A 14,650-nucleotide genomic window follows, 5' to 3' on the forward strand; every position below is an offset into this window, starting at 1 on the left:
AACATTTTGTATGAGCTCTTCAAATAAAGCGGTGTAATGAGAAAGTGCCCATTAGGCAAATAAGATATGAACAAAATATAAATTTTAACCAACCCTAGTGAGGGAAAAATGGGGAAAAAAAAACCAGTACAGGTTAAAGGGAGAACTAGTGATGCTACTGAATATCTAAGATTGCCACCTGTTGCTTTCTTTCTTTTTTTTTTTTTTAAGATTTTATTTTATTTATTTGACAGAGAGAGGCACAACCAGAGAGGGAACACAAGCAGGGAGAGTGGGAGAGAATGAAGCAAGCTTCCCGCTGAGCAAGGAGCCCAATGCGGGGCTCAATTCCAGGACCCTGAGATCATGACTCTAGCCAAAAGCAGATGCTTAACAACTGAGCCACCCAGGCGCCCCTCCACCTTCTGCTTTCTAATGGTATGAGCTGTGACTTGACTTTTCTTCCCCAGCTCTTTTAGATAATCCCACAGAATGTAGGCACTGCTCTTGAGTTTGTGAATTTCTTTTTTCCTGAGCCAGGAAACTATTTTCTCCTTTTACATTTTGTTTTTCATCCTCCAGTATCCTTTTGCATTTTAGATTGTTGCCATATTTGCATCTTAACTGTGTTCATCCTTGGCAAGCTCTTCTTACCCCACAGCCCATGCATGTGATAAATGTTTCTCAGGGCCCTTCTTGCCTTCCTCCTTCGGTTTTGTAAGCTTCTTCATTCCCTCAGAAGGAAGAATGTAGATAAACTGACAGATTAGTATGATTACCTTTAGTTTTATGAGTAGAAGTAGTTTTACAGTCAAACAAAACCTGATCTCAAGAAAAAAATTCTAAGTTACAATAATGGATAAAAAACAGAAGATTGCCAGCTTTGTGCAGGTGTCAGTGGCTTAGAATTGAAACTATTTTCTTACTGTAGCAGGCTTATTATTTCACCAGTAACCCATTCCTCAGAACAGAAAATTCAGTAGCCAAGAAAGAACAAATTGTAACTGTTAGGAGGTAACATAACTTCAGACAGCTATGGCACAATAATGAATTATGCAGGCCTGAAACCCCCTGAGGTTGCAGAAACATGACTGGTGCCAGAGTGTAGTCTCAGAATGTCAGTGTTTTTTATGAAGACTGCTAGAACAGTGAGGTGGAGTTTGGATAAACAGATAGTATGCTATCGGTTTGGATCCTCCCAAGGTAACACATTGATATCTGGTATCTGAATCCAGAAACAAATAGAGAACAATGAAGGTGTTTGGAAAACAAAAGAGATAAGGAAACAGGAAGCAAAAAAGAGAAAAAGTGGTTTTAACCACCAACCACTGATTAGAAGATGTTGCATAACAACTCAGAGGGTAGGGGAAGTACACCTCAGTCCAAAGGAGTTTGAAGTCTGTGTCTTGCAGACAGAGATCACATAGCTTTTGATTGAAAAAGCTCTTGGACCCTCCCTCATATCTGTGGAAGTTTTCTGGTATGTAGGTCACTTAGAAGAAAGTCAACCAAATTAAAATGCAGAGGATGACTAAATTGAGGGTAGAGATGTGTGCCTGTGCCTCTCTCTTCTTTCCTTCTGACCAAGCTCTGTTTGAATCTAATATTCAGTGGTCCTCAAAGCATCTTCCAAGACATGTCTGTCCTGAATGACGGAAAAAAGTGAGGAAGAACCTGCAGTCTACAGTAGGAAGACCCTGGCTTTCTGATTCTAGTCCTGACTCTCTCAGTTTCTAGTAATATCTTTGGCAAAGACCATTTTCTCATCTCAGCTGTGGGGAAACTAATCCCAGTTTCAACCTGTCTTAGAATGTAACTTTGTGTAGTCGTATAATTTATAAGAAAGAACTTTGTAAACCATAAAACACCAACAATTTCAAGGTTCTGTATTAGATTGCGGAACCTGTGATAGATAAAGAAATGATTGTGTGCAGCGAGGAATCCATGGCTTTCACCATAATGTGTATACATCGATCAATAATCTTTCATTTACTATCACCCTCAATAGCCTGTCTCTGTCACCAGGAGGGCACAGACTAGTGTCTGAGACAGATTACTACAGTACTGTTTGGTAAAGTGCTATTGTAAACTAGATGGTGGCTGAGAACCCTTCGTCCCTTGATTATTTCAGTGGTAGACTCTAGGGAAGATTTCAGAAGGCAGATGGAGGAAGGGTTTACACTGCTGCAACACACACAAAAAGCTTCAAGTAGAATGGTAAACATCACCATTCTTCTACCACTTTTACTGTGAATTCTAATGTGCATACAGAAATATGCGTTACACACAAAAGTATAGCTTAACAAATAATTATCAAATAAACATCTGAACTACCTACCACCCAAGTGAAAAAATACATCTAGCATCCTAGAAACCCATCACTTTCCCATGCACCTCTTCCTCCTCCAAAAACAATGATTCATAATAATTATTTTCTTCTTCTTAAGACTTTTACCACCCAAGTGTGGATTATTTATTATTATTATTATTAAATTATTTTCTTACCGTATATTTACCGTATTATTTCAACGGTAACCCGTTCCTCAGGACAGAAAATTCAGTAGCCAAGAAAGAACAAATTGTAACTGTTAGGAGGTAATATAACTTCAGACAGCTATGGCACAATAATGAATTATGCAGGCCTAAAAGCCCCTGAGGTTGCAGAAACATGACTGGTGCCAAAGTATAGTTCCAGAGTCAGCGTTTCTTATGAAGACTGCTAGAAATGTGAGGTGGAGTTTGGATAAACAGATACTATACTATCGCTTTGGATCTCTCTATTTTTTAACATTATGTGGAGAGAATCAAATATATTCTTTTATGCCTTGATTCTTTCTAAAGATTAATCTCATATAGCATTAATTCATTTGTATCCATTGCTAATTAGTATTCCATTATATAGATACACAGTAATCCCCCCTCATCTGTGAGGGATACATTCCAAGACCCCCAGTGGATACCTGCAATTGTAGATAGTACCGAACATATCCATTAGGATTTCTCTTTTATTTATGTATTTATTTATGTATGTATGTATTTATTTATTTATTTTAGGCTTTTTCTCTCTTTTTTAAGATTTTATTTATTTATTTGACAGAGAGAGAGATCACAAGTAGTCAGAGAGGCAGGCAAAGAAAGAGGGGGAAGCAGGCTCCCTGCTGAGCAGAGGGCCTGATTCGGGGCTTGATCCCAGGACTCTGAGATCATGACCTAGGCCAAAGGCAGAGGCTTAACCCAGTTGAGCCACCCAGGCGACCCAGGATTTTCTCTTTTAAAAAGTTCTGTAGAAGACTTTTGTCTATTTTTCTGTTGAGTCATCTTTTTAAATTGATTTTTACAATCTCCCTATACTGTATACTGGATACTATTGCTTTATGAGTTACATGTGTTTTAAATATCTTCTCCCACTCTGTGGCTTATCTTTTCACATCTTGATGATACCTTTTGGTGAATACAAGTTTTTAATGTTAATATAAGGGTAGTTTAACTTTCACATTTAGATCCAAAATCCACCTGGAATTAATTTTATATACTGTGAGGTAGGGATCAATTTTCCTTTTTTAATCCATGTGGTTACCCAACTGTCCTGGCACCATTTCTTGAAAAGTCTAGTCTTTCCCCACTAATCTACAATACTTCTCTCATATACGAAATGTTCATTTATGCATGAGGATCTACGTCTGAACAGTCTCTTCTGTTTTTCTATCCCTGCTCTAATGCTAAACTAAAATTATAGCTTTTATAATCCATCTTGATATCTGATAGAGCAAGTATTTTACCTCATTCTTCAAGAGTATCATAGCTCTTTTTGTCCCTTTCCATTTCTATATTAAATTTTAGAATCAGCTTAAGTTACACACTCACACAGAACTGTTGAAATTTTGTTGGGATTGCATTGTACCCATAAATTAATTTGAAAGAATTGAAATTTTCACAATATTGTGTCTTGTAATGCTTCAACATAGTATCTCTTATTTTAGTCTTCTCAGGTCTCTCAATAAGATATTTTTTAAAGATTTTATTTATGTATTTATTTGAAATATAAAGTGAGAGAGAGAGAGGGAGAGAGCACAAGCAGGGGGAGCGGCAGAGGGAGAGGGAGAAGCAGGTTCCTCAGTGAGCAGGGAGCCCCACTAGGGGCTCAATTCTAGGACCCTGAGATCAGGACCTGAGCAGAAAGTAGACACTTAACCAACTGAGCCAAGCAGGTGCCCTTCTCAATAAGATTTTAAAATTTAATATGTTAGAACTCTTCAAGACCTTTTGTTAGATAGATTCCCACGTATTCTCGGTGCTATTACAATGAATATTTTTCAAATTTCGTTTTTTCATTGCTGATATATATAAGAATATGATTTCTTTGTGTATTTTGATTTTAGCAAATTGCTAAGTTATTATTCACTTTAATAATTTATCTGTAGATTTTTTTGGACTTTCTTTTTTTAATAATTTTTTAAATTTTTTTATAAACATATAATGTATTATTAGCCCCAGGGGTACAGGTCTGTGAATCGCCAGGTTTACACACTTCACAGCACTCACCATATCACATACCCTCCCCAATGTCCATAATTGGACTTTCTATATATATATTAGATCAGCTGCAAGTAATGCTGTTTTTTTAATCCATATACATATATATATATATATATATATATATATATTTTTTTTTTAACTTACAGACCTATACAATGTCAAATAGATACACAGTGAGAGCAGGCATCCTTTTCTTGTTTCTCATCTCAGAAAACTTATAATATTTTACCATTAAATATGATGTTTACTACAGATATTTTGTAATATGTTTATCAGGTTAGGGAAATTCCCTTCTATTCCTAGTTTTCTAAGAATTTTCATCATGAATGGAAATTGAATTTTATCAAGTGCGTTTTCTGCATCTATTGAGATTATCATGTTATACTTCTTTCTTAAACTGTTAACATGGTAAATTACATAAATTGATTTTTCAATTTTAAACCAACCTTGAAATGCTAGATAAATCTAATCTTGTCCTAACGTATTATTTTTTTTTTATTGTTTGATTTGGTTGGCTAATTTATTTTCTTATTTTTACATGTAAGTTCATGGGTAAAACTGGCCTGCATTTTAGGGTTTTTTTGTTCTTGTTAGGTTTTACTACCACCATAAATAGGTTGGGAAGTGTTCCCTCTTTTTCTGTTCCTTGGAAGAGTTTGTATAGATTGGAACTATTTATTCTTGAACACTGAATTTACCAGAGAAACCATTGGGCTTAGATTTTCTTTGTGGGAAAGTATTTTACTATTGATATAATGTCATTTGTGTTCATAGGAGTTTTCATATTTTCTGTTTTTTCTTGATTTAGTTTTGGCGAATTATAGTTTCCTAGGAGAGTGCCCATTTCATCTAAAATCTCAAATTTATTGGTATAACATTGTTCAACATTGGTATAACATTGGTATAACATTTCATCTAAAATCTCAAATTTATTGGTATAACATTGTTCTCTTATATTCTAATATTCTTTTAATACCTGCAGCATTTATAGGAGTGTCCACTTTACGTATGTGCTTACTTTTTCTTTTCTATCACTCTTGTCAGAGATGTGTCCATTTTATTAATCATTTCAAAGATCCAATGTCTGTCTTTATTGTATTTGTTTCCTGTTTTATAAACGTGTGCTCTTTATTTTCTTTCCTTCCATTTGTTTGGATTTATTTTGCCAGCTTTTTTTTCTAGCTTCTTGACATACTTAACTCTTTGACTTTTTTTTTCCCTTGGTCTTCTTTTCTAAATGACTAAATGAAGGTGACACATATTTTTACCTCTAAAAAATAGTTTAATCACACAAGTTTGATATGTATATTTTTTTATTGTTAAATACCCCCAAAAAGTCTGATTTTCATTAAGCTTTCTCCCTTGACTCATGAGTTATTTATAAATGTGTGCCTTAGTTTCCTAAGATATGGTGATATTTAGTAATGTTTTGTTATTGATTTCCATGTTGTTTTTATTGTGGCCAGAGGAGATGCTATGTATGATTTCATTTTTCTTTTTAAACAATTCTTTTTTTTTTTTTAAGATTTATTTATCTATTTGTCAGAGAGAGAGAGAGAGAGCACAGGCAGACAGAGTGGCAGAGGGAGAAGCAGGCTCCCTGCAGAGCAAGGAGCCCAATGTGGGACTCGATCCCAGGATGCTGGGATCACGACCTGAGCCGAAGGCAGCCGTTTAACCAACTGAGCCACCCAGGCGTCCCTGATTTCATTTTTTTGATGTTGAAACTTATTTTATGGCTCAAGATATGGACAATGTTTTTAAATATTCCAGGCATATATTCTACACTTGTTGTTAAGTATAGTTTTCTAAATATGTCCACTAGGTAAAGTTTACTAATCATATTGTTCAAAACATCTGTATTCTTACTGATATTTTTAGCTGCTTATTCTATCAATTACTAAGGGAAGTGATTGTGTATTTGACTATTTTGTCTTCTGATCTGTCAATGTTTGCCTTGTCTATTTTAAGGCATCTTATTATATGTATAGCAATTCAAAATTGTTATATCTTCCTGGTAAATTGAAACTTTTATCATTATGAAGTGACCTTCCTTGCCACTAATAATGTTTTATGCCTTAAATTTATTTTGTCTAATATTAATATAGACTCACCCATTTCCCTTTGGCTAGTATTTGCATATTCAATATATTTCTATCCTTTTATTTTTAATGTTTTATATCCTTACATTTTAGATGTCTCATAAACATCAAATAGATAAAATTTATCCATTCTGACAATATTGGCATTTTTACTGGTTCATTTAGCCCATGTATATGGAATGTAGTTTCTAATACATTGGATTTCATTCCATATTTTCTTTTGGGTTTTTTATTTGTTTCACCTGTTCTAGGTTTCTCTTTCATTCATTTCTTGTATTTTTGTTGATATGTTTTTTATCATTACACCTTTTTTCCCTCCATTGTTTTTTTCTATTTTATTAATGGTTATCTTAAAATTACAGCACACATACTAAATGATCAAAGTCCAAAATTAAACAATATCTTTTCCTTTTTCCCAGATAAAATGTAACATTTTAATAGAAACTTTTAATAAATTCATTATATTATTATGTTACTGTTACTTAACCCCACAAGATACTATTAGTATTTTAAAATTATTTTTCTATGCAATTACTGTTCATTTACTTTTAAGTAATCTCTACAGCCCATATGGGGCTTGAACTCATGACCCTAAGATCAAGAGTCACAAGATCCATTGACTAAGCCAGCCAGGTGCCCCACAATTACTGTTCATTTGGATTTAACCATATGTTTACCAGGTTTTCTATAATTATTCTTCATTATTTCATGTACTTCTTAATTACTCCTCAGACCTTTCATCTGGGGTCTCTTCCCTTTTGCAAGAATTTACTTTATTGAGAACCTACTGGTGGAAAACTCTTCCAATTTTTGCTTGTCTAAAAATAACTTTTTTTTAACCTTCATTTTTTTTTTTTTTTTAAGATTCTATTTATTTATTTGACAGAGAGAGAGCACAAACAGGGGAAGCAGCAGGCGGAGGGAGAGGTAGGAGTGGGATCCCTGCAGAGCAGGGAGTCCTATGTGGGGCTCAATCCCAGGACCCCCGGATCATGACCCAAGCCGAAGGCAGAAGCTTAACTGACTAAGCCACCCAGACGCCCCTATTACCTTCATTCTAAAAAGATAGTTTTGCTAGTATAAAATTTTAGGTTGACAGTTATTTCAACACATGTTAGATATAACTTCATCATCAAATGAATTCCATTAAAGTCAGTTTTAGTTAAACTATAACTCCTTTGAAAGTAAGTTATCTTTTTCTCTGGCTGTTTTTAACATTTTATCTTTGCTGCTGTTCTGCAATTTTACTATGATTTGTCTAGATGCGGATTTCCTTTTATGGATCCTGCTGTTATTCACTGAGCTTCTTGGATCTGTGGCTTGGTATCTTTGATTAGTTCTGCAAAATTCTTAATCATTAACTCTTCAAATATTGTCCTCACCTTAATCTCATTTCCTCCTCTTTTGGAACTCCGATTAAATATTTAATACCTATTGTGCTATCCTCCATGTCTCTTGACCTCACTCCATATTTTCCATCTTTTGTCTCTCTGTATTTGAGTATTTTTTTCTGATTTCAATTTCACTCTCTCCTCAGTTACATCCAATATATTCTTTTATCTAGTATGTTTTTAATGTAGGATCAAATTTCTCATTTCTAAAAGTTATATTTGGTTCTTTTACAAACATGATAGGTGACTTTTTAATGGTTTCTTCTTGCCATTGGTATTATCAAGCTCATTTTAAAATTTCTTTAAATGTAATGAGCATATATTTGTAATCTAGTCTAATAATTCCAATAATGATATCTTTATAAGCCTCTTTCTGCTGTTTGTTGTTTCTGCTTATTCTCATCATTTCCTTATATGCTTTGGTATTTTTACTGGGAACCCCTCATTGTCCTTAAAAAATTCTTTGTGGAAATGAAGATGACTTCTTCCAGAAAAGACTTATGTTTAATTCTGACTGACATCTAGGGACACAACCAATCCTGGACTCTTGCAAACTAAGTTTGCAATTTGAGATTCTCCGAAATACCCAGATGATGCAAATTCAGGTTGAGTTCTCTGAAAACAAAAGTCTCTGGCCATAATATTTCAGACATTTTTGTTCTTTCTTTTTCTTTCTTTCTCTCTTTATTTTTCTTTCTTTCTTTCATCCTTCCTTCCTTCCTTTCTTCCTTCCTTTCTTTCTTTCAACCTCTTCTTCACTCAGTACTGAGAGTCTTCTCTTTATTCCATGCAGATGAGGCAAGAGTATGGGTTTCCTTACTCTGATTCACCTACCTCAATGATGTAGCCCCTTGAGATTCCAGTTTAATCTGAGGAAGATCGCCTTTAATTAGATTTTCCACCTGAGTGGGTCCCTGGCCTTGGCTTCTGGATTAATCAATCCACAAGGCTAGCCAAACTGAAGCCCCAGCTTGCCTGGATTTGCAAATCTCAGTCTCTTTCATGTGGGGCAAAATTATATTAGTGTTCTAATACTTCACTTACCTCTCTGGGTCTCCTTTTTACTTACATTTTGGCTTGAGCTTCTTGTCAGCAATTAGATGCTTTTTATGGTATTAAATGATCTTATTCAGGGGCACCTGGCTGGCTCAGGCAGAAGAGCATGCAACACTTGATCATGGGGTCATGAGTTTGAACCCATGGTGGGTGTAAAGATTACTTAAACAAATAAAACTTTAAAAAGATAAATTATCCAGCATTTTAAATTTTTTTGCATGGGAGAGCTAGAGCAAATAATCTAGCTGGATTTAAACCCTGTTCTCCAGAAACAAGTTTGGTATCACCATTCTTGAATGTTCTTCACCTATCTCATGTCTAGAAGTTATTACTACCTCACATAGTTGCAACCTCTATCTTGCTTGTGCTTCTCTCCCTCCTTCTCTATCCTTTCACTGTCCCTCATCTCCATTTTAGGGGCAAAATCAATAAATTCTTTGACTTGTCTCCTACAAAGTAGTTTTCCCCTTTATCCAAGACATCCAACTCCATAGGATAAGCTGGCATAGTTAAGCTGGCTTACTAGCATTTCTCCAAAAGGGTTTCCTTCCCAAAAGCATAAGCACAGTGTGTTTAGAGGTCTCTAACTCAGCCTGGAGAGATATAGAAACTATCAGAAGTGGTATTGCTTGAGCTAAGAGTTCTGAAGAATGAGTAAGAGTTGGTGGAATCTCCCACATCTCTCCCAGCTCAAATAATGACTATCCCAACTGCCCCCCACCTTCAAAGCCATCTCTATCACAGTTTCAGCTGCTAGAACAGGAAATTCCTTACAGACATGGGCAGTTAATGTATTGAATTTCTTTTTTTTTTTTAGATTTTATTTATTTATTTGACAGACAGAGATCACAAGTAGGCAGAGAGGCAAGCAGAGAGAGAGGGGGAAGCAGGCTTCCCACTGAGCAGAGAGCCCGATGCGGGACTCGATCCCAGGACTCTGAGATCATGACCTGAGCTGAAGGCAGAGGCTTAACCCACTGAGCCACCCAGGCGCCCCACCCCTAATGTATTGAATTTCATACTGGAATCAGGAATGTGAGTTAAGGGAAATCAGCAGATTAAATATGAACCTCAAGTTTCTGGGTCAGTCTAATCTCCCTTAGACGAGTAGTCCCTTGCTGAGACTCTGAGAGGACAGAATAAAAATTTTTAGTGGAAACTGGTGGTTCTGAGGTTGAGCCAGCCTCATGAAATTCTGGATATGTCTCCCAAACTTTCCCCAACTCAAGGGTACTTCTGAAGAAAATTGTTTACAGAACCCTAGCAAAGAAAAGTTAGATTTAAACCCTGTTCTCCAGAAACATTCACATTAGTGAAACAGACATATGTACTAATAATTTCAGTCCAATAATGATGAATGCCATAGTAGAGATGTATTCAACGTGTTATGGGCCATACAGAAGTAACCCAATTCTTTCAGTAACGGGACGACTACTGAAGAAGAGATATTTGAACTGTAGCTTAAAGGATGGATAAGGTGGGAAAATGCGAGGACACCTGGCTGGCTGTCAGAAGAGCATGCAACTCTTGATCTCGGGGTCATGGCTTTCAGCCCCACATTGGGCATAGAGATTACTTAAATAAATAAATAACTTACAATTTTTTTTCAAAAATATAAATAAATAAATAAGCAAGCAAATATGTCATTGTACAAGTAGATGTTCAAATAGAAGGCCAACAGTTTGGTGTAGCTGGAATCAGAATTTAAGGAAGCAGGAAGGGGACAATGTCAGAGTTAAGAGGGGATCATCATATTGTCTTTCAGTAAACACTTCCATTAGTACCCTGCATTTTTAAAATAACATTCTTCCTATTGTGTACTTCTTGTTCAATGTCTGTTCTTCCCAATATTCTTCTTCAATAAATACTATCTAAAATTAATAACTCAAGGAAACAGTTAACAAAACCAAAAGACAACTGACAGAATGGGAGAAGATACTTGCAAATGACATATCAGATAAAGGGCTAGTATCCAAAATCTGTAAAGAGCTTAGCAAACTCAACACCCAAAGAACAAATAATCCAATCAAGAAATGGGCAGAGGACATGAACAGACATTTCTGCAAAGAAGACATCCAGATGGCCAACAGACACATGAAAAAGTGCTCCACATCACTCAGCATCAGGGAAATACAAATCAAAACGACTATGAGATGCCACCTCACACCAGTCAGAATGGCTAAAATTAACAAGTCAGGAAAGGACAGATGTTGCCGAGGATGCGGAGAAAGGGGAACCCTCCTACACTGTTGGTGGGAATGCAAGCTGGTGCAACTACTCTGGAAAACAGCATGGAGGTTCCTCAAAAAGTTGAAAATAGAGCTACTCTGCGACCCAGCAATTGCACTACTGGGTATTTACCCTAAAGATACAAACGTAGTGATCCAAAGGGGCACGTGCACCCGAATGTTTATAGCAGCAATGTCCACAACAGCCAAACTATGGAAAGAACCTAGATGTCCATCAACAGATGAATGGATAAAGAAGATGTGGTACACACACACACACACACACACACACACACACACACAGGAATACTATGCAGCCATCAAAAAGATGAAATCTTGCCATTTGCAATGACGTAGATGGAACTAGAGGGTATTATGCTTAGCGAAATAAGTCAGTCAAAGACAGACAACTATCATATGATCTCCCTGATATGAGGAAGTGGAGATGCAACGTGGGGGGTTTGGGGGGTAGGAAAAGAATAAATGAAACAAGATGGGATTGGGAGGAAGACAAACCATTAGAGACTCTTAATCTCACAAAACAAACTGAGGGTTGCCAGGGGGGAGGGGAGTAGGGAGAGGGTGGTGGGGTTATAGACGTTGGGGGAGGGTATGTGTTATGGTGAGTGCTGTGAAGTGTGTAAACCTGGCGATTCACAGACCTGTACCCCTGGGGCTAATAATACATTATATGTTTATTTAAAAAATTTTAAATTATAAATAAATAAATAAAATTAATAACTCAAGAACAAATATAAGAATATCATTTTTAGTTGTAACAATAACAAAAACTAAAACTAAATAATAACAAAAACTAAAGTTTAGTGACTATCTAAAGAAAGTGGGACTATGTCAAAGGGTAAAGGGATTTGATAGGAAATTTTTAATTTTTTCTATTATTGTTTTGTTCAAGTATGTTTTCATGTGTAATCAATATTTTTAAATTCAATTTTTTATTGAGGTTTAAAATAAACTTGCAGTAAGATGAAGTTAAAAACAAACTTAAAGTGCCCAGATCTTAAATGTATGTCTTATTAGATTTATATACATGTAAACATCCACATAACCACTATCTTGATCAAGTCATAAAATATTTCCAATGCCCCAGAAGATTCCTTTATGCCCCTTCCAAGCCAATACTGCCCCCACTATTCTGACTTCTACCACTATCATTTAGTTTTGCTCGGTTTTCACTTCATTTACATGGAATTATATACTATGTACTTTTTTTTTTTTTCAAGATTTTATATGACACACAGAGATCACAAGTAGGCAGAGAGAGAGAGAGGAGGAAGCAGGCTCCCCGCTGAGCAGAAAGCCCGATGCAGGACTTGATCCCAGGATCCTGGGATCATGACCTGAGCCGAAGGCAGAGGCCTTAACCCACTGAGCCACCCAGGCGCCCTACCATGTACTTTTTTTTTTTTTTACTTTTTTTTATTGATGTAAAATATAGTGAAGTATACTGATCATAAATGTTAGCACAACGAATCTTTAGATATTTCCAGCACCCTAGAAGATTCCCTCATGCCTCTTCTCAGTTAAGACTATTCCACTAAGAGGGCGCCTGGGTGGCTCAATGATCTGCCTTCAGATCAGGTCATGATCCCGGAGTCCTGGGGTTGAGCCCCACATCGGGCTCTCTGCTCAGCAGGGAGCTTGCTTCCCCCTCTCTCTCTCTGCCTACTTGTGATCTCTGTGTGTCAAATAAATAAATAAATAAATCTTAAAAAAAAAACAAAACAAAAAACTATTCCACTAAGATAACCACTATTTGGAGTTCTACCACCATTGCTTAGTTTTCCCTGCTCTTGAGCCTCACGTAATGGGATCATACAGTATTGTGGTGGCCAGGGAGGATTTTCTTTAGGAGAACCTGCTGCAGGAAGCATAGCTAACAAGCTCTGTCTGCTCCCTTGTACATCTCCCTCCTGAGACCAGGCTTCCCTGGGCTGCTTCCAGCCAAAGGCTGAGCTTGGGGTGGATATTACAGCCTGGCCAGTCCTGCCTGATGGGGTACTCAGGACTGATCAAAGAGACTCTCGGAACTGCCGGCAGTCTGAGACTCTTCTTACTCAATCCTTCCCTCCTTCTCTCCTTTCTTAGGTTTCAGATCTTCGTCGAAGGCTTGCCATTCCTCCTCCCTCTCGCTTTATTCTTCACAGTTGCTTCCATTACTATGACATTTCACATCCAATTCTATTTTGTCATCTGCTCCTCAGAGAACTCAAGTATGTTCTTTTGTGTCTAGAGTGATTTGCTCAGCACTGTGTCTGTGAAAGTCATCTATATTGTTATGTGTAGCAGTAATTTGCTCTCTCTTCTTGCATAAATATGCCACAATATATGTATCCATCCTAAAGTCACCGGACATTTGAGTGGTGTTCAGCTTGGGGCTCTTACGCTCATGTTTTTGTATATGCGTGTCTTTAGGCGGAGACACACACTCCTTCTTTGGTATGTGCCTAGGAAGTGGAGGGGCTGGCTCGCAGGCATGGGGGGGGGGCCGGCTCGCAGGCTTGTGGGGGGCCAGCTCGCGGGCATGTGTTTAGACACCGTCAAACAATTCGCTAAAGCAGTTCACTCCCACCAGCATTTATGAGAATTCCTGTTGCATATAATATTTTTACCAATCTAAAAGAAAAAACAACTCAAGTACCAAAGATAGAAATCAAATTTGTTATATCATCCTAGCTTCATGTTTAATTACCATTGTAGACACTGCTTCACAGAAAGACTGTTAACATAGCCCAAAAATGTCAGCAGTGGTTATATTAGAAGAAGAAGGGGAGATCACCTGAGCAATATTTGAAATACTTTACAACAAGCATATATTTCTTTTACTTTTAATTACCTCGTCTTAAAAAATATTAAAGATAAAAGTTTCATGATGAGGGAACAGCAGTCTCCTCCTACACTCCTGCTCCTCTCAGGCCCACACCTCCTTGTTTGTATGCCTTTAATTGCCTTCTAGTTTCCAAAGATGTGTCAGAATGTCTTATCTGCTGCCTCATTCTCTTTATCATTGTGGATTTACATCTTTTCTATTGCTTTACTTTATTTAGTGAGGTTTCAAGAGGGAGAGAAAATTAATATGACCAATCTGCCACTTTTAGTCAGAAGCTCATGCATACAATCCAGGTTGATTTTTAGACATTCTCATGTAGGGAATGTGATGTATTGAAGAATAGTCCGCTGTTTGTTATAAAGACAGTATTCCAGTGACTGGGGGTGGGGGGCGGGGATGGCCTGGGAGGGGAGCCCCCAGAGGCTTATGAGGAGAATGGTTTAAGGGCTAACATACAGTTAGGAAGGCACGGAGGTCGGCTTCTCACCCAGCTGCAGCAGGAGGGAGAGA

Source organism: Martes martes, assembly GCF_963455335.1.
Source record: "Martes martes genome assembly, chromosome: 16".
Lineage (NCBI taxonomy): Eukaryota > Metazoa > Chordata > Mammalia > Carnivora > Mustelidae > Martes > Martes martes.